Source organism: Eschrichtius robustus, chromosome 6, assembly GCF_028021215.1.
Source record: "Eschrichtius robustus isolate mEscRob2 chromosome 6, mEscRob2.pri, whole genome shotgun sequence".
Taxonomy (NCBI): domain Eukaryota; kingdom Metazoa; phylum Chordata; class Mammalia; order Artiodactyla; family Eschrichtiidae; genus Eschrichtius; species Eschrichtius robustus.
The window spans coordinates 123381372-123402296 of record NC_090829.1 but is presented as its reverse complement, the minus strand read 5'-3'; the positions used below and the strand labels follow the sequence as shown (position 1 = coordinate 123402296).

Sequence of the window (20925 nt, the reverse complement as noted above, 5' to 3'; positions counted from 1 at the left end):
GGGTAAGAGAAACCTGGATTCTGAACTATACCAGTTCCTGGCTATATGGCATTTGTCCATTCGTTTAATCTCTCTAAGTCACTACTGTCTTCCCTGTTAAATGAGAATAATAGTAATAGTAATAATAATAATGCCTAATTCATAGGGTAGTAATAAAGATTAAACTGTATGACAAATGAAACAAATTACTCCATCACTGAATTAAAGAAACTCAAGATATGATAATAACGATGAAGATGAGGATGTAATGATGATACTACGGCTAGTGTAACTGTTATTTTTAGCATGACTGCTGAGGCCCTGATGTTTTGCTCATCTGATAAGGTACCAGTTTGCACAGACAGTTGTTTTATTCTTCTTATCTCAGCATATAGCACAGCTTTACTCTCAAAAGTGTCCTAGCTGGAACGATGAATTATATGATCATGCTCTCTATGGGGCGACAGTTCCCTCAATAATTGCCTAACTTTCTCTCTCTGCTAAAAAGGAACTCCTGCTTGATTTGCACATGCCTTGCTCTCTTGCTCAAACTCCCAACAGGTCACATCACTGATGTAGCCGACTTGACAATGTCCCTGCACTTCCCCACCCACACATATTTTTTTCTTTCTCCCCAGTAAGACAATTCTTTGGAGGGAGAGTCCAGGTTTTATCTTCTTTTTTTAATGTTTATTGCTTTATTTATTCATTGTATTATTATATGCCATTGTTGTAGTTGTGGCATCACAGGTCACTTCATATAATAACTTCAAACACTTTTATTTGTTTAATCAGATCCTTATAAATTCTTGTAGACATGTTTCTAACCACCTCTCCAGCTAACTCTATTCCCACTCCTCTGTAAACACTCTACTTTCTACTTACGTTCTCCCTCTGCTTTCTCGTTCTCCAGACCTTCACAGTCAAGTGAAGAGAGAAGAACATTATGTAGACCAAAAAAAAAAAAAAACACCTTAACAGTAGGAACAATAAAAGACAGTCCACCATCACAGTGACTAAGGAAGCACACTGAACTTGGTCCAACTCAGGCTTAACTAGTCCCCACCTCCATGAGACTACGCAAGGCCTCTGGCAGCTTGAGTCAGAGCTTCCAGTCAAATCTTGTTTTAAACTACATATCTTTCCTCTCAGAGCTAACCCTCAAGTGCTTTCTAGAGCAAAATTGGCAATTCCTGTTTGTGTAATTATCTTGTTCCAGGAAATTGAGAGCACACATATGATGCTCTAGTTTCCCAAAAGCTTTAAGGATTTGTTTTGTTTTCACTTCCCTGTCTTCTCCTTATATGCATAGATGGTGGTGCTAAAATTAGGGGTAGGGACCAGGGCCAAATGAGAAGTAACAATAGTAACATAAAATGCTTATTCTTAGCTCTTAGTTGTTATAAGGAAAGACCTTCTTTTCTTTGTGTCAGGAAAAGCCATAATCAATTTGTGGCATTCTTAATAATTATTCTTAGTGATTTGATAACCTACAGGTCCAAGTTTCGAAGCTGCATTTATTTCCAATCTTCCTCAGGGTACATTGAAGTCAGCAGGCTGGGTAATGCTGTGGGGAGTAGATGTGGCTGCAATGCAGACACGGTTCCCACTGTCATGGTTCCTTTGCCTCACTCATAACCCTCCCTGTGTTCTATCCCTAGAGACAAAAATTTCCTATCCCTCACCCAAATATACCTACCTAGTACCTATTATTTTAGGAATGAGACAAGAATGACATGGTCATTATAGTTAGACAGGTAAATAATCTTGGGGAACTGGAAATGTCATTCTTTTTCCATTAATACCAAGAATGTTCATTTTTGTCAATATATCAGAAAATGATAAATTAATCCATATTTTAATCAACATATATCTTTATGCACCATCTATGCACATATTCAGTAAAATAATTGGATTTATTGTGTCAGCACAGAAGTATTAACCATTTAGTTTATTGCCTCATTTGAATTGCACCTAAATTTAAGTGGGTAAATCATATATCAGGATTTTAATTTGGTTTTTCCAGAAACTGAGACTATTGGACTTAGAAACTTCCTTCTGACTTAGCTTTACTAGGAGGTAAACCTAAGCAGCCACATGCATTCACTTAATCTTTTTATTTATTTGCAACAGATTGTGTCAATTTTAATCAAGAAAAAATTAGAAAATGTTATTATTTTAGAACATCAACATAAAGTTGGAGACGAAGTTTTTGCCTGCATAGTAAGTTAATTATACATTTAAACTTACCTTAAATATATACAGTCTTATAATTGTTATTGCCTAATAATTATCTGATATAAAAGTGCGATGCAACTTTAATTTAAAATTATTGCAGCTATTTAATTTGATATTAGTTTTCAACAGGAAAGATAATTAACGAAGGGCAGAAACTCTCCTAATATCTTATCATATATTCTGAACTTATCTGTTCATTTTCATTCAAGGTAGTATCATTAAATCAAATCTCAAGGAACTTAACATTGATATTTTCTTCTATTCAACTATGTTCAATATATGTGTACTTCAACTAAAGGGTTAAAAATAAGGCTAAGGCAAAGGGTAGTAGCGATTTTTTAAGGAGCAAATAACAGGTTTGACAAAGTGAAAGATAGAAAAAGGAACCTCTTTACAGGAGAGGTTGTTAAATATCTGAACAAGTTCCTAAAGGAGTTTATAGAACTGGAGAACTTTAGAAACAGGAAATACATTCCTATCTATAATACAGGTGATGGTTTGGGTGAGATTAGGACTAAAGAAAAAATTAATAGACCTGATGAATACAAATGGAATTTGTTAGCCCTGTGGGTTTCAGATTTATTTTGGAGGCTATGATAAAATCAGATTTAAAAGTCACACCTCATTATAAAATCCACCTAGAGAAAAAATTTGATTTTGAGATATTTTCTAACAAGGAAAATGAAAGGAAATTATTGTCCACTCCATGTTAATACAGTGAGTCTCTACCATACACAGAACAAGAGTTTTACGTTCTTATAATACTTATGAAATATTGAGAGGAAAGTTCAAGTTTATGTAGCTGGGAGATAAAAATAGGAACTGATGAGAGATTCCTCTTATGGATAAAGACAGTCTTTGTTAAGTAAAATGTTTTGTTGGTCCACTTTAATTGTCGAAAGCTAACACACAGAATGTTCCCTGATGGGCCAGGGACCAAGAAAGTATACAGATTGCCAGGAAGAAGTTTGTGGAGTAGGCTGCAAATGAGCAAAAAATAAGGGAGGGGTGGAGGAGAAAAGTAACTCAGAACGATTTACAGCCCCAGGACCAGGACACATGGGTGCTCTGCCCCAGCCCTGTCCTCAGCCTTGCCCCTTCCTTGAAATGGTGTAACCTCCCCCCACAACTTCCCGCCAGTGCTCAAGACCTGACAGGGTGTGCAGTTGTCTCCGCGCAGCACCATGAGCCCTGAGAAGGCTCTCTATAGGTCTAGAGTCCTTTTCTTCCCTTAATAGCCTTTCTGACACTTTCCCAACTTCCTCAATGGGGTCAACCAGATGCCCAGAGGAGCTCCAGGGCTGAGCTCTATGAGATCACGTGGAGTCTTGTGCATGGCTAGGTTCCAGGAGGGTGGCACAGTTTGTCAATCACTCACTGACCAGAACTGTATTTTTCCACAGGATCACTAGAGGTTAGGTCACCCAGAATGGGTGACTCTAATCATGTAGGTGACTCTCAGAATGCAGGGTTCTGGACCACTGACTTTCAACTCCTGAGATTTGGCTTGAGATGAGAGTGAGAGAGTGAGGGCCCATGTTCACCTCAACACTGCCCCTGGTCTACAGCGCTGGAGAGTTGCAGGGATAGTAGCAGGCATACCTTGCCCTGCGTGCCACCCTCCGTGGGCACCTAGGCAGTCACCCCGCTACAGCTGCAAGCTCTGGGCCACATATCCACAAGTCTTCCACGGGTGACTGCATCTATGTCCTCTGAGTTTCTGAGACCATTGCTCCAATGCAAAGGGGACCTATAATGTGATAGATGTGGATAAGGGTCAGACAACCTTTCCTGTCCTGTCCTCCCCACTGCGGGTAGCAGGTAGAAGATAGATATGTGGTGAATATTGAGAGATCAAATTCAAGAAATACATTGACTACAGCCTAAAGGGTTCAAGAGGAGATGCAGATGAAAAATGTGCTGTTTAGCTTCACTGTTATAAAATCCAGAATGGAATATGTAACATGACCCTGAAATAAACTATCATTTGCATTTTCCTACGCAATGTCAGTAAGACTTCTCTTTGTGGTCATCCTCAAAGCCTGTAACAACTTTTGAAGGAGTCATTCGGAGCCAGTGTTCGTGCATGGCACAACAGGTGATGCAGTGTCATGTGTAATGATGAAGCCAACATTAAGTAAATGGTTTTAAGGAACTGCAGGTGTAAGAAGATCTATATTGCTTCAATACAAATCCCTTCTAAAGAGTCACAGGAATGTGGGTAGTAGTAGTGCTGTCACATTTTCTCACTACCTTTTTCTAGTTGTGGTGGATAGAAAGTTAGGCAGTGTGCTAGGCAGGATTCTCTTGCCCTTGTATCATCCCTTTCCTTTTGAGTGTGGTTGGAATCTGGAAAATAAGGAGATATCAATTCTGTGATGACGTTACATTATACAGAAAAATGTAATTGTCCTGGGAAGGCTTGATACAACAGGTGAGACCTTTAAAAACTGCATGTTTTATCCGGCTGGTTGAAGAAGAGAACGTCAGAAAGCAGTGTTTTGGCTGCCCAGGAAGAAAGCAAACATCTATTTTGTAAGTTGTATATGGCAGCCATATGGCAATGAACTCCATCCAGGTGGTCTCCAAGGGCTAAGAGCGGTTTGTAGCCAAAAGTTGGCAGAAAGGAGGGATCTCGGTCGTACAACCACAAAGAAATGATTCTGCCATCATCATCCAGTGAGTTTGGAAGAGGACCTGGGTCCAGATGAGAACCACAGTTCCTGCCCTCACCTTTATTTCAGCCCACCCAGACCTTCAGCAGAGAATCCAGTCATACTGTGTCTTGACCTCTGACATTTGGAAACTCAGAGAGAATAAATTTGAGTGGTTTCAAGTTGCTAAGTTTGTGGCAATTTTGCAGCAATAGAAAACTAACACACTCAGGAACAGCAAAATGACAATAAAGTCCATGAAGGGATGGTCCCTGGCCTTGCACAGGAAGAGATAGTGCCTGGTCACTAAAACAAATCTTCAAGTGCTCTCTTTAGACAATGAACAAATATCTATGTCCCTCGTCTCTACTCTTAGTACAAACATTCATCAATAAATCACTGTACAACACCTTGGCCATGATATTTTAACATATTTTTAAAAAATCAAATTGTTCATATTGACAGGGTCCTTGCCAAAAATATTTGCCCATGACCATGCATACCCTATGGGTTTCACTGCACCATGAACTGTGTTTCTTGTTCTGATGATACACCTTTTCATTAAGACACAATTTCAGTTGAGTTTTATGTTACTTGCAGTTAAAAGTATATTAAATGATAAGCCAATATTATTTAAATTAAGGTATCATAGATGATTTAAGATAAACCAATATTATTTAAACTAGGGTATCATGAATGATTTAACTCTCAGTTTTGCTGACATGAATATTCAATCAGTGATCAACTATATTTTTGTTTTGAGTTCTTTTTTCTCTATAGCTGAGGATATAATGATTTTACCATGGTGACTGAATTATTTGTGTTGCCAACTAGGCACTTGCAGGGATTGTGGGTCTATTTATATATCATCTGAGACATTTGAAAAAAAATCCTCTTATTTTGCCAAGGCATTACATCTTTATTTCTTAAAATCACCTCCTAGTATCTTGGAATCAATACCACATAATTCAGATAGTATACTTCTGTCAAATCCTAAGGACAATGGGACCCAACAGAGTTAGGTCATCATTGTCAAAGACAAGTGAGTGAAAGAAAAGGTCAAATTATTAAAAATTCTTCCCATTCAGTTGTATCTCTAAATGTTAGATTTTTCCTTAAGATATATAGGTTAGAAATAATGAAACTGCTTCTTTCAAGATCACACTTATCATGGTTTAGCTCCTTTTATTGTTGCCAGTAATAATATAAACAGGTTTTTTAAAAAATGCAATTGGAAAAAATGTGTCAGTGGGGTCCCTGGACTTTCTGTGGAAATCCTCAAGACTCTGGGGAAAGCAAGCACGTCAGACTGAGCCAAAATTGGAGTAAAATGACATGCAAGGAGTTGTTTTCTTCAGATTTGTTTATCTAGTTATATAAAAAAATATATTGTAGATATTAAATTATCTTATAGACTAAGATAAAATATGTTAAACATATTTTCAGAATATGGATGATTAATAAAAAATTTTGTAGTTCATTGTGTGTTTATACATGTATGTATATATTATTATATACTCACGTACATATAAAAGATAATAAAATAAAAATGTAAAAGGATCAGTTCCTGATGAATGTACTTGCTTCAAAATATTTGACTTTATTAATGTGTTAAAATCAGCTTGTTATTCTAAATATGTTACTAACTTATTAATTATTAATTTGCCAATTAATGAATGGATGATAATCTGTTTTTCTGAGAACAATATATTTAAGTATGCTTTATAACCAGTAGATTTTAAAAAGCTGGTTTAAGAAATTGTAATGCAGAGAGTAAAAAACCATGTTATCTGGGTACTTTGTCTGAAGGCTTGTAATAGTTTAAACTGCTGGCTGTCCATGGTAAAGCAAGACATTTATTTTTTAACCATGAAAAGTTGAATAAAGGTTTTAGTTGTAATTTAACTATGAAATTTTCATCTTTCTTAATGTCCAGCTATTCTTAATAGCTAATAGTATCAATTATTTTACTATTTCATATTCATATTTCACATCTGTAGTTTTGCATATTTTATAACTACATGCAAAACACATTGAAACTCTTAAGACACTAGAATTTTCAGCAGACTATAAAATATGATTTTTAAATGTTTACTTTTCATAAAAGAGAATTTTAATAAATGATACATTTACCACACACATCATTTTCAATAATGAAATACATATAATGAAAAAATTTCAAATTCTACTTTCAAAATAACCTCTCTATAGCATAAGGCTCTGAGATATTCTTCACTTATGTTTAAAGCATTATTTATATATTGAAGAAATCATTTTAAAATAAAATTGCTACTTATACTTGTGAGAGCCCTTTGTCATCATAGTAAGAGTCAGCATATATGAAAAAAATTTTACTTTTTCCAAAAAACAGTGTTACTCATATCTACATCTGACACATCTCATAAATGCATCCTCACCAACAGCCCCAGATTCCAGGTTCAAAACTGCATTCTTTCACAGTCAAGTGACTACCAGTATTTTTCCAACCTTTATTCCATTGACTGATACTTGTTTATCAGCATTTTATTAGCTTGTTTATTTATAAATTGACTTAGCCAGGCATTTACCATCTCACCTGTGAGATATCTGGAGAATGTTTATACAGTTTTTAATTATTAAGGAACTTACAGTTAATCTAAAATATGCTTTGTGCTGTGTCACATCTTCTAATTTATATTTATTTTCTGAAAATTAGATCTAAATTATATATCACTAAAATTTCTTCAGTGACCCAACTAGAGCTTATCTCGATCCTAAATATGCATGATATGATTAATTTATTTGGAAAACTTCAAATCGGTCCTCCATTATTGCTATTATATGCTGAGTACCATGCTATGCGAAGGAGTTTATAACACAAGGACCTAATCCTTCTCTGAGGTCAGAATCTAGGAAGGAGCACAATAGATTTAGGTACAGAAAAAAAGAACAGTGATGCAAGTCAGCAGTATAGGATCTCCTTAGGAAATATCTGATTATGAGTTCCAGTCGCATTTTAGAAAATAAGTGCTGGGGCTTCCCTGGTGGCGCAGTGGTTGAGAATCCGCCTGCCAATGCAGGGAACACGGGTTCGAGCCCTGGTGTGGGAAGATCCCACATGCCGCGGAGCAACTGGGCCCGTGAGCCACAACTACTGAGCCTGCGCGTCTGGAGCCTGTGCTCCGCAACAAGAGAGGCTGCGATAGTGAGAGGCCCGCGCACCGCGATGAAGAGGATGAAGAGTGGCCCCCATTTGCCACAAGTAGAGAAAGCCCTCGCACAGAAGCGAAGACCCAACACAGCCAAAAATAAATAAATTAATTAATTAAAAAAAAAAAAAAAGAAAATAAGTGCTGTGAGTTTATAATGAATGAGCACACAGAAATCATCAGAAATGTTCTCTGACAATGACTGGAAGTGGTCTTTAAACATGGAAGGAGTATGGGGAAGTGCAGAGGAGGACAGAAGACATTCCAAATGGACAGACTGTCATGGTGAGGGACCAGTCATGGAAATGCAGATGGCAGATTGTGAGACAGTCAATAGACCACTGAAAAGTGTGACAATGCTGGTGTCAGAAGACAGGTTGAAGCTGGGCCCAAAGTTTTGACATGTAGGATCTATAATGAGGGTCTTCTTTAGAGAGGAATTCTTTCAAAACCTTGAAATGCTGAAGATTTCCTGCCACAGAGGTGCCTCATGGGATATGGCAGCAACAAAATAATGTCCAGGGAGATTTTATTGTAGAACCAAATTAACACTAATGAAACAAAGATGTGGTCAATATCAGATTTAATTATTTCAAAACTTAACTGAACTCATGACTCAGCTTTCAACATTATCAAAATGTCTTCCCATTGAGTATTACATATGTGCTTCATTTGTTTTCCAAGTGGAGACTTGGGTTAAGCAGACTTGTTTACTATTACAACACCTGGAATAACTCGATGTGTAACCAACATGCTAACTTGCTGTATGTTCCCAAGTTCAAATTGCTTGTGTCACCTTTTCCTTCATTATTTAGGTAAAATTGGCTTAAATCAACTAACGATATATGGTGGGGGTGGGGAAAAATACTTCATTTCCAATGTCCCTAGAGATTCCTGAGGATTTGAAGGAAGGGTTGCCTACACTTTTCTCCTAAGGGTCTCAAGCTCTAAATTCCTACTTCTGTTTTTCTCTCTCTCTTCTGGATTTTTTCCTCCTGTACCTACAGTCTGTTTTCTACCTGATGTCACTCTGCAGAAGTCAGTTCTCTCCATATAATATCATTTTCCAGAAGTCATCTCCTTCCAGGGACCATGGACTCAAGGTTGTGTATATGCCAGACTTTACTGTATATGCAGAGCAGTTGAAGAATTTCACAAGAGTTTGGCAAAGCAACAATCTAATGTTAAATATTTAAGAATGTGTTCTTAAATTCCCTCAAACATTTCTGCCTCCAAGAAATTTTCCCTGATCATCTTTTTGATTCAAGCCACAACCTCTCATGAGTACTACTATTACAACTACTACTGTTAACAGTCAATATTTATGGAGTACTAGGCTAGTAGTAATAATAATAAAAACAATTACTAGGCATTCTATATGGGTAATTAGTATTCACACCATACTAGTGATGTAATTACTCTTATATCTCCATTTGGAAGAGAGGAAAAAGAAGTACAAAGACATTACTTTTTTCCAAAATCTCATAGCAATGGACCATGGAGTGGAAATTAGAAAGCAGATTTCAGATTGTGTAATTGTATTGACCACACTTCACAGTTAGCATATTTCTGGGCAGGGCTTACCCAAGAGTACGTGGAGCTGTAAGCAAATATCTTTGGTGGGGACCCTATGTACATATAAGCAATTGGATTTTTTTTTTAAATATGTTAAAAGTGCATGGACCCATGTGGGGTAGAGTGATTTATTAATGAAGATTTAAAATAATGGGTAGGAAGAGTCTTTGTAGTGTACTAAACTATCTTTTCTTATTCAGGCCCAAGGACCCTCCTTGAAAAATTTGATGATTTTTTCTTAATCATCAAATGTGCCATTTCTTGCTAATCTTATTTATTCCCATCATGAGAAAAAAAAGGTAGCTATATTGCTATTTCACACAGTGACATGCCTTTCCTCAGCCTGTCTGAATTGAAACAATGTGGACCTTTTTGGCTTTATGGTTCCTTAATACCATTTATTTAATGCTGCATCACCCATTGTTCCATAATGGATACTGACTTCAAATGACTCTCTCAAAAGTTGTGATGTAATTTTATTCAGAGTAGGTAGGAAAATTTGAATGATAAATAGTTTTCTGGTCATGTTATGTTTACCATTGAGAGTTCATAGTGTAAATGTATTAACTATTCTCTTGGACACTTTAGGCAAAAGCCGCATTTGTAAACTATAACCTCTTTCAATGCTGACATTGCACAACACTTGTCTACAAATCATGGAGGAGGGGATGAAGACCAGATGAGGGGCCTAGATGACTAGAAAAATGGTCCCATTCACCCAAGTAATGTCCATCCCTTCTCTGGCTCAGCTTGTGACTTACCTGGGAAAGCATGACATCATATTGATCAGAGGCAAGATAGATGACATTGTTTGGAAGAGCCCATTGTTGTTGCAGAGCGACAAGGACTGCTTGACAGGGGTCAGAGAGCCTGTGGTGGGAATGGCTGAGCTGTCCTCAGCGACAGTGTTGGGAATGCACAGGGTAAAGGATGTCTGCTGCCTCCTTAGCCACCCTTGGGTGCTCTAGTCAAAGGCAGCATTTCAGTTGGAACACGAATGAGCAAAAATATCACCTAAACTTACACATGCAACTCAAGCCCCAGGGTCAGTGGTGGATAATCAGTAATCCAGAGCCCTGCATTCTTTCTGTGAGTGACAGTCACTCAAAATCAGCAACATCCTCCATTCAAGGAAGAGGCATTGTGGTTAAGAAATGAAGCTCCCAACAAGGTTCCCAAAGGAGACTTAAAGATTATTCTTTTGTACCCTCAGAGTTTTGCTATCATCTGAATATATTATTGTTAAAGATAAATAAATAACAAAAAGAAAAATCCGAGCTGCAAAAAAATAATACCTCAAAATTAGATTAAACGTATTCCATCATAAAAATGTATTAAAATCATTGCCTAATTACAATTAATAAATAAATTGATAAAAGATGAGTAGGAAATAAATGAATGAATATAGGCACCAGGATTCAAAACAGTTTTCTAATTTCTACTCCAAGTCTCTTTGAAGTAATCTGCGTTGCACACATCAATGATTCTTCTAATGCTCACTGACAAAAGGCAGTACGTAATTCAGTCTTTCTCCTAATTCTAATGGAAACCCATCTAGCCTCAACTGTCTACCACATTCCCTAATTTCAGTCACGCTGTAAGCAATTATTCTGTGCTATGTCAGTATCTTTGTTATTTTTATTTACCACAATAAAATGTCACTTCTTCATATAAATTTAGATTTGCATTAATGAATGCTCTTGCTCTTATACCTAAGATCATTATATTCCATTGTGGGTGGAGTAAATGGAGGAGGAAACTAATGAGGATCCCTGAGGGTGTTTTTGATGTTAACAAAGATAAACACTTGGCTAGTATCAGGGTTTTGATTTTTAACTGTTCCACTTACAAGTTACTTCTGCTGGCAAGGAGACAATATCCTTGAATTCTACTTAAACAGAACATAGGTATTCTAAATTCATATCTCATTTCTTTTTTAGATAATGCATAGCTTGTGGATTCTGCTCAAAGCAATTTGCGTGTTCTCTTTATCAATCATTTTCCCCTAGGTATTGAGAGCAATAGCCAAAAAAGTCTTCAAGAATACCCCTCTCATGGACAAATAATAGCCATCTTCATTAAATAAAATATATCTTCTACTGAAATAAATATTAAAATGTCTAAGGAATTTGGGAAGAAAGTATATCTTAGTCATCTTTTAGCTAATACACTAGCTTGGCACATGGTAAGCACACGGCACTGGGTCATGGGTACTGAATGACTAGGTAAATAAAATGTTCACATGGTTTCTGTAATAGTTTGAACTTTTGGTTTTAAATATCATTTTTCTTAGCAAAAATTAAAATTCCTGCAATTATATATTCTTTTCTTCCTTTTTCTCTTTCTTCCTCTCTTTTTTCCCTTCCTTCCTTCCTTCCTTCCTTCCTTCCTTCCTTCCTTCCTTCCTGCCTGCCTGCCTGCCTGCCTGCCTGCCTTCTGTTGCAGGAAAAAATGGGACACCAGAGTAGAGTCATGTCCCAGGTCTCAGGTGAGTCCCTGGGATGGGCCGCCAAGTGAGGGTCCTTGGCTTCGTGCAGGAAAGAATTCAAGAGCGAGCCATGGCAAAGTGAAAACAGGTTAACTGAGAGAGATACACACTCCATAGGCACAATATGGGTCATCTCAGAGGGTGAGAGAGGCCACAGGGCATGGGTTCCTCCAGGAAAGTGAGAGCAGCCCTGGGAGATACACATTCCATACACAGAATTCAGACAGTCTCAAAAGGCAGGAGTAGGACCGGAGGTGTGGGGATGGTTAGTTTTTATGGGCTGGCTAATTTCATAGGCTAACAAGGAGAGGAATATTCTGTCTTGGAGAAGGGGTGGGAATTTCCAGGAGCTGGGGCACTGTCTACACTTTGGCCTTTTATGGATGGCCTCTGAACTTCCATGGCACTTGTGGGTGTGCCATTTAGCATGCTAATGTATTACGATGAGCATATAATGAGGTTTAAGTTCTCCTGGAAGTCAAATCTTCTGCCATCTTGGGCCTAGTAGGTTCTAACCAGTTTTTGTGGTATCCTGTTTCTGTTAATGGTTGTGCTATTCTTTTAATGGTTGTGTCCTGCCCCCTTCCTTTCTGTCTCACCTCCTCCCTCCCTCTTTCTTTGTTTCTTTCTCCCTTTCTCCCCTCCTTCTTTTCTTTCTTTCTTTCTTTCTTTCTTTCTTTCTTTCTTTCTTTCTTTCTTTCTTTCTTTCTTTTTCTTTTTCTTTCTTTCTTTCTTTCTTTCTTTCTTTCTTTCTTTCTTTCTTTTTCTTTCTTTCTATCTTTCTTTCTTTCTTTCTTTTTCTTTCTTTCTTTCTTTCTTTCTTTCTTTCTTTCTTTCTTTCTTTCTTTCTTCTTTCTTTCTTTCTTCTTTTCTATTTCTCTTTCTTTCTCATTTATTAAAGCTTTTCCTTTAAGACCATACATTATTGTGAAAAGTTGATAGGAAAATCACATTAATGTGCTTAATTAAGGAAAGCTAGGAATTGGTCTCCATAACCTATAAACCTACAACTCGGTAAAAAAACTGAGCATTTTTTTCTAATTTTTTTGGAAACACTCAAATATAAATTTTAGGCAACCCCAAACCAAATGCTTATAGAGAATTAGCATTAGAACCATGGATCCATTTCAAAAGGCATGTTGTTCTGTTACAATAAACATAATCAATTGTTCTCATGCTTATCATTCGATGAAAATTAAAATAACTCCCTAACTCAATACAATGTAGGTATGCAACCGACTCTTTTAATAATTTTCCCAGCAAAAAGGTTGTCATCTTACTATTCTTTGATTCAGCCAGTATTGTATATGCCATGGCATTCTAAGTATTAGAATGGACTGCCTGCAGGTGTGCAGCCCTCTTGTATCCATTAGGTATTCCAGAAATACATGAAGAATAACAGAGCAGAAAGAGGACATGGACTCAGGTCTTTAATGATATCATTGATCCAGTAAATTAACCAATAGAAAAGCCACCCTTCCCTGGACCATTCTAGCTACTTGAAATAATAAATATTTTTACTTTTTTATCCAATTTTTTGTTGTTGTTCTTCTTCTTTTTGGTAACTTATACCTGAAATCATCTTCACTGATAAAAACATACCTATTGAGCAAACTTATTATTCTCATTGCTGAAATCTTATATGAATGGCTTATTAATAATTAACTAATTGATGAATCAAATTATAGACAGGGTAAAACAGAGCAATTAAGACTTATTTATCACTTATATGTTCATATAAAATCCATGAACTGGACTTCCCTGGTGGTCCAGTTGTTAAGACTCCACGCTCCCAAAGTAGGGGGCATGGGTTCAGTCCCTGGTCAGGGAAGTTCTGCATTCCATGGGGCACAGCCAAAAAAAAAAAAAAAAAAAATTAAAAATCCATTAAATGTGTATTATGTGTTACACATTATTTGAAATACTGTAAATCACAAAAGGTTACAAAAGAAATAATCTCTACCCAAAAGCATGATTAAGTGAGGTTGTAAAATTACAACCAAGGTGTGTTTGAGCCATGTGTGAACTTGCAAAGAACTTGTACACTTATTCTCTGCAAATGGATTCTTTTCAAGCTTTGTCTATATGCAGTTATTTGACGGAATTGAATAGTCAGTCAAATTATTTTTCAGATAGCATCTTATTTCCTCACCTGTAGCTTGGGAAATCTATAAGCAGTTTTTGGAGAATAACAAAGAATAAATATTCCAAAGTTAAAAACCTATCAGAGACTATGTTGAAAAATAAATGTATACAGAAAACTGAGAGAAAAACCAGATTGAATCCACTCAGTTGTCCAGGAAATTACCAATTATATATAAAACTTAATACTGGAGATATTATTACTTATAACTCCAGAGATCTGGGTTAGTCCTGAAATAGCTGTGTGGTTTTTATCAAATAATCACTTCTCCAGGTAGTCTTAATTTTACTCAAATCAAATCAGACAGTTAGAGTGCTGATAAGTGATTTGGTCCCTTGGAAATCTGTCTTTCATTGAGGAAAGTAATAAAGAGAGGTAATTAGATGTCACTAGGGTATTTTGAGGGCCTATGTCTCTACATCACAAGAAACTCCTTAAAGGCATTTCATTCAGATATTAGTATCAGAAAAACAAACAAGCATGCAAATAAACAAAATTTACTCCTCCTATACAAGTGGTTTCTTTTTAGCTTAAACAATTAAGAATCTCAATATAAAACATATTTACTCTTTTGATTTTGCCACCAAGAACGTAATGAGATAAACTTGAAACCTCTATCCCGTTAGCTTGCTCTCACCACCCTGTCAGCTTTATTAAGATATAATTGACATATAACATTGTGTAAGTAAGGCATACAAGGTGATGATTTGATACACATATATTGCAAAATGTTTACTACAGTGAGGTTAATTAACAGGTTCTTCACCACACATAATTACCATTTCGTTGTTGTTGCTGTTACAATGGAACATTAAAGGTCTACCGTCACAGCAACTTTTGAGTATAGAATACAGTATTATTAACTATAGTCACCATGCTGTATCTTATTCACCTCATAACTGAAAGTTTGTATTCTTTAACCATCATCCCCCTGTTTCCACCGCCCCTCAGCACTGGCAACCACCATTCTAACTTCTGTTTGACCAATGTGAGTTGATAAGTATTCCTGGCTTTATATTACCCCTGACATTCATCGTTTTCTTTCTTCTACGCCTCAGCTCCCTCATCTGTGTATTCTAAACTCATGAACTGTATCTATCTTTGTTAGTTTTTGTCAGTTGAGAGCAGATAAATGTCTGAGTTTTCTTAACTATAAGTCGAGAAAATGTGCATAGATGAGCTGTGTGCCATCTTTGAATTTTTTATGTTGCATTTATCTATTTCTTCTTTCATTTAATTTGTTGTTAATAAGTGGTGACATTATTTATTGATTTGGATATTTCAAAGGAAGCCACTTTATCTCTAGCCTTAAAAAATAACATGAATCAAAAAAAAAAATCATATGAAGTAAAAAGATTAGTTGTACTAATCCAAACTTGTCATTAATAAAGATAATTAAGAAAATATCTAGTTAAAAAATCTGTAAGCATATATTTTATTAGCATTAGCTTTACTTTCTTGTCTGTGAAACTAATGGCTATTGCACCACAGTATATTTATTTTTCTAAATATAGTGATATTTTATAAAAGTTAATAATTACAACTTGTCATGCTCTGATTTTTCTAATGGCACACTTTTAAAGAATTATTTAGGCATGGGCAATTTCATTTCCTTAATCACGTTCATATATCAATGAGGCATGCAATACTATGTATCTCTTACAGTATTAAAGAAGCATATTGTTTTAAAATGTGTTCCACATGGACAAAATATAATGTCACTTTGCAACTAAAACACAGACAAATAAAACTAGATTCTGGAAGTCCTTCAATATAAAATTATGCTGCAGAAGTCTATTTGGGAGATTTTCTTCCACATCTTTATCCTCTTCAATACCCCTTGGAGTCCATTTCAAATGTGGATATCAAGTCCCATAAAATGGAGAAATGTATTGGTCTAATTGTATAAAGTAACATTTAACTGTAAAAATTCAAATGGCATATTTCTAATCTCTTCTGACTTTTGGTGATAGGACTAAGAATAAGAATTAGAACTGGTATTTTATGTAACACAAATCCTAATGCTTTCAAATGAAAATTTTTTTTTTGTCATAGACCAAAGCAAGAGCAGTGATTAGTTTAGGTTCAGGGAAATTGGAACATCTGGCATGACATTCCTATTACACAGCTATTCCCCCTTGTCTGCAGCTGAAATGCTTAAGCAAACTTTGGCATGGGAGTCTATTACATTTGCTGTACCAGACTCTTCCCTTCCTCATTTGCCAATTAGTCTATTGTCTAAATTTCCACTTAATCCTTATGAAAATAATATTTTGCAACTTGTAGAATATTTCTATAAGTTCTCCACAGTGTCCTCATTTTGAAATATTTTAAGATTTTTATTATTCTGATTTAAAATAATTTTGTGTAATTTTAAAAAGTTACTTAATACTCACAAATTATTGTTGTTATCTTGATTTTGTCCACTATTTATACATCCATATAATAGAAATGATTGAAATGCACCTTAATTTCCCTTTTACATCATATACCGAATCACGAGGATATTATCCAGAACATTTAGGGTAGTTGACTGCTTTAGCAAGGCAGTAGGTTTGAAATCCAGGTTTAGATGAAAAAACAGATATTTCACATTCCTAAAGAGCCAGTCTGAAGGATTCAGAGCAGAGAATTCCAACGTGGAGTGAAGCCTACACCAGCCCATTTGGCTAAGTGATGTTTGTTCTTCAGTAACGGATTACGCGACATGGCAAAAATAATGCCTTTCCCTTTTAGTGTGAATTAAGAGAAGGAAAAATTGAAGAAAATGGAGGGAAAGTAAGTGACCAAAATTGTTATTTCTGTCCTTCCATCTCTTGGTTTGATGTTAGTAAGTTGAGCTGGGGATGAAAGCGCAGGGACTGTGGCTATACGGTACAACTGTGTACATGGATGTGATACTATTCACGGCAGTCCTGCAGGGAGGCTCAGTATCATAGCCTGAGGCACAGAGCTGGATGCAGGGTGCAGCAGAGAGTCAGGAGTTCATGGGCAGGAACAACAAAGTAAGGTCTAGAGCCCTACTGCCTGTTTTTATAAGAGAAAGGTTTATTGCAACACAGACATGTCTGTCATTTTGCACATTGTCTAAGGCTGTTTTTGAGCTTCAATAGATGAGTTGAGTTTGTTGCAATAGAGACCAAATGCCCACAAGTCTAAAAATATTTATTGTCTGTCCCTTTAAGAAAAAGTTTGCCAACCCCTGTTCTAGAGCTTCAACCAGACACAGGTGAGACCTAATATATGGGTCCTGAGGAAGCATAGAGAGAACAGAATATGTTACACCAGCATGCAAGGAATCGAAGCTCTAGGAGCCATGTCCACAGAACCATGCCTCAGAAAAAATGGAGTACGAAACAGGCTCCTACCACTTCCTAGGACCAATTATTCACAGCTTTTTCCGATACATTGGTAGTTTGAAAAGCGGTCATTGGAGTATTTATACCGTGGAAATTGACAAGTGCCACAAATCAGGGCAGGCATGCATTCATTCATTCACTTATTTTTCAGGGAGTTTATTTTTAAACATTTACCAGCATACCACTGCTTAGAAAATGAAGAGTCAGAATTCACTGCCAGTATTTAAGGTGATACAGGCTCTCCCACATACCCCAAAACCCATCACATAGATGTGCTGAAAAGAATGACAGAAATCCAAGTGGCTAATTGTTTTTACTTAAAAATAATAAGAATTACCTATGCTTTTAATTATTACCCTAACCTAGTTTTAAAACAGGTATGCTTAAAATCTCTTGATCTATTTAATTATTCATTCCATTATTTATTTATTTATTCATTCATTCATTTATTTATTCATTCCTGTATTTTTGTGTTTCTGTTACCTCGCAGGTCAGCTCCTTAACAAAACCAAATGAGTTAACAAATTTGTTTCTACAAATTAGATTTTAGTGTAAGAAAATTTCCAAATACACAATGTTTATATACGCATATATACATTAAATTGTATTAAATGGGAAATATTAAATACACAGGATTTAAATTGTTTTTAAAGCTTAAGTACCACGAATGTTTCTCATAGCATTAAATACTCTTAAAAACATCATTTTAAAAAACAAGCCCATAAATTTTCTTTTTCTTTCTCTTTTTATATTATTAAATATGATTTTTATTTTTTAATTAAAATATTCATGCGGGAAGAAATTAGGGGTCTTCATCACCACCTAGAAGCTGAGAGGCTGTCTCCTGGGCTCAGTAAGTGCCCTGAATAAAACATAACTTGCAAATTTTAGGTTGTTTGCACATAAAACATCAATTGATAAGTTTCTTTTGTCTTTGATTCCGTATTGCTGGAGAAAGTTTGACCAAGTTTCGTGCTAATTTATCCTTAGCTGCAAGCATTACAGACAACTTCATACTTTGCCTAATGAAAGGATAACTCTTTTTCAATACAATCAGAACTCAGCAGTGATTCAGAAGCAATACCTTACCCTTAATACCATCAGCTTCAAGCCATCAACATGAAAATCCCTGATAAGTTTGAGAAGATGTCGCTAGGAATCAATTAATTGATGTGCCTAGTGCCTAAGAGTTTCAAAATTCGACTTTGCTTAAGTTCCGTTGCACCACTGATTGATTTTTGAAAATCCATGTTTATTTTTCCTCTGTCCAAAGTGTTCTATGGAATGACACTGACTCTTCAAGACTGTTATGTAGTCTTCTTTTTTCACCTTGAAGGATGCTCACCCATTCCCTCCCCACCTTTCTGCCTTAAATTCTTAAAAAGCATTGCTCTGTCACAGATTCATATGCAGGTGCTCTGGTTGTTTGGAGATCATGGGAAGAGCTTGCTTTTGTATGGCCAGCTGTTTGGAGGTCAGAATGGAAGTGGCACTGAAGTTTCCCCAGTCATGGTCACATCCATCCGGTCTATTCCTGCCACTTGTTTCCACCACATATTGCACAGGTGTCTGAGGATTTGCCATGCTGGCTGAAGCAACTCTTCCCCGGAAATGTTCAGGAGAAAATTTGACCTGGCTGACAGGTGTTCATGGGCTGCCAATACATCTTCAAGTTGCCCAGAGTTTTGGTTCAAAGGAAAACTTTCCTTTCACGTTTTCAAGTACAGATGGAGCCACATATGCAGAACCCAGAAGGACCTGGTTGGCAATTTTGCTGAGAGCTGAGTCATCTGAGCTGTCAACAGGTAGATAGATGTCTGCTGTGTAAACTTCAAATCAGACTCACATCCTCTTTAGGTTGCAAAAGAGGTTTAAAGAGGGGGCTCTCCCTTCCCAGTTAGCAGTTCTTCCAAGTTAATACATCTGAAGAACGGATGAGCTGGAACTTCTCCAGCGTCCCCAGGACCAGCTCCAAGATGAGAAGCAGCATTTCTTTTCAGCAGCTTTTTAAGCAGATCTCTGGCTTCTTGTGTGAGGTAGGGAGGCAAATTGAGTTTACACTTGAGGATTTCATCAACTGTTTTCAGGGGCCATGTATTCTATTGTTTCACAAAATGTGTGTGTGACTGTTGCATCATGAATAGATTCTTTGAATAGTCCAAAATCTGTTAGTTTCCATGAACTTGGTGATTAAGCATGACTTTCTCTGACATCAGGTATATGTAGATAATCCCCTTTTGATATAAATGTCCCAAAGCCATGGAGATTTCTGCCAGTAAAAGCAGGTTGTGTCTTCCATAAATATTTCCTCTTTTTCTAACTGCATAAGTAATTCTCCTCTGCTGAGATACTCAAGGATGAAGTAGAATTTTCCATCGGTCTGAAAAGCATAAATTAAATCCACAATGAAAAGATGCTTTACTTTCTCCAGAATAGTCCATCCTGCTTTTTATATGAGCTGTGTCTTTAGCACTTTTTACTATCATTGTCTTTTTAAGCACCTTCATGGCAAATATTTTCTGAGTTTTTGCTCCTGTTACTTTTCTTACTTGTAAAATCTTCCCACAGACCCCTTTACCAAGTACCCAAAGTAGCTTGAAACATTCTAGCCTGACTTTTTCTGGCCCTCTGCTCACAGTAGTTTCTGAGATTCCAAGTTTCTCACAATGCTCCATGCCAAGGGCATAAGGCCCAACTCCCCCAGGGCCCATGCTTTCATTTAACTGACCGCTCTCTCCTCCAGCTCATCCTCAGAGCCTGTATCCTCTGGCTGGTCCAGACTATTTCAAACACTCCTGCCATGTCCTCAGCTTCCCTGTCTTAGAAGTCTGGTGCTGGATAAAAGCCATCTTGCCTCCTTTATCGCCTCAAGGGCCTGGACCCTCCATTGCTGCAGCCATCTCCAGCTGCTGGGGCTATCTATCTACCTATCTATCATCTATCTGTTGTCTAAGAGGAGGTTAAGTTAATGCAGACACTAGGCAGCAAAACAAGCTCAGTCCATGATCCCTATCTGAAATGACTACATGGCAACATACTTTCTGAATAGAAAACAACACAGAAATAGAAGTTTGCAGTTGAATATTTTGGCTCTCTAGGGGCGATAGGAGGAAGGTGGAAAGTAGGACATTCAGCAAGCAATCCTACAATTTGAACACTCCATGCTACCTGAAGCTTACTTCCTCTGTCCCAGAAATCCATGCTTCTCTAGATACTGTCAAGAATTTGTCAAACTGTTGTTCAAGTTAAAAAAAAAAGACTACAGATCAGACATTTTCAGAGCACGAATTTTGTCATTTAC

General features: G+C 36.7%; 1 pseudogene; it reads right to left on the bottom strand.

The window, feature by feature from the left end:
- Positions 1 to 19019: 19019 nt before the first annotated feature.
- LOC137766021 (ribosomal protein S6 kinase beta-1-like) lies at positions 19020 to 20441 on the bottom strand (annotated as a pseudogene).
- Between the last annotated feature and the right edge of the window lie 484 nt (positions 20442 to 20925).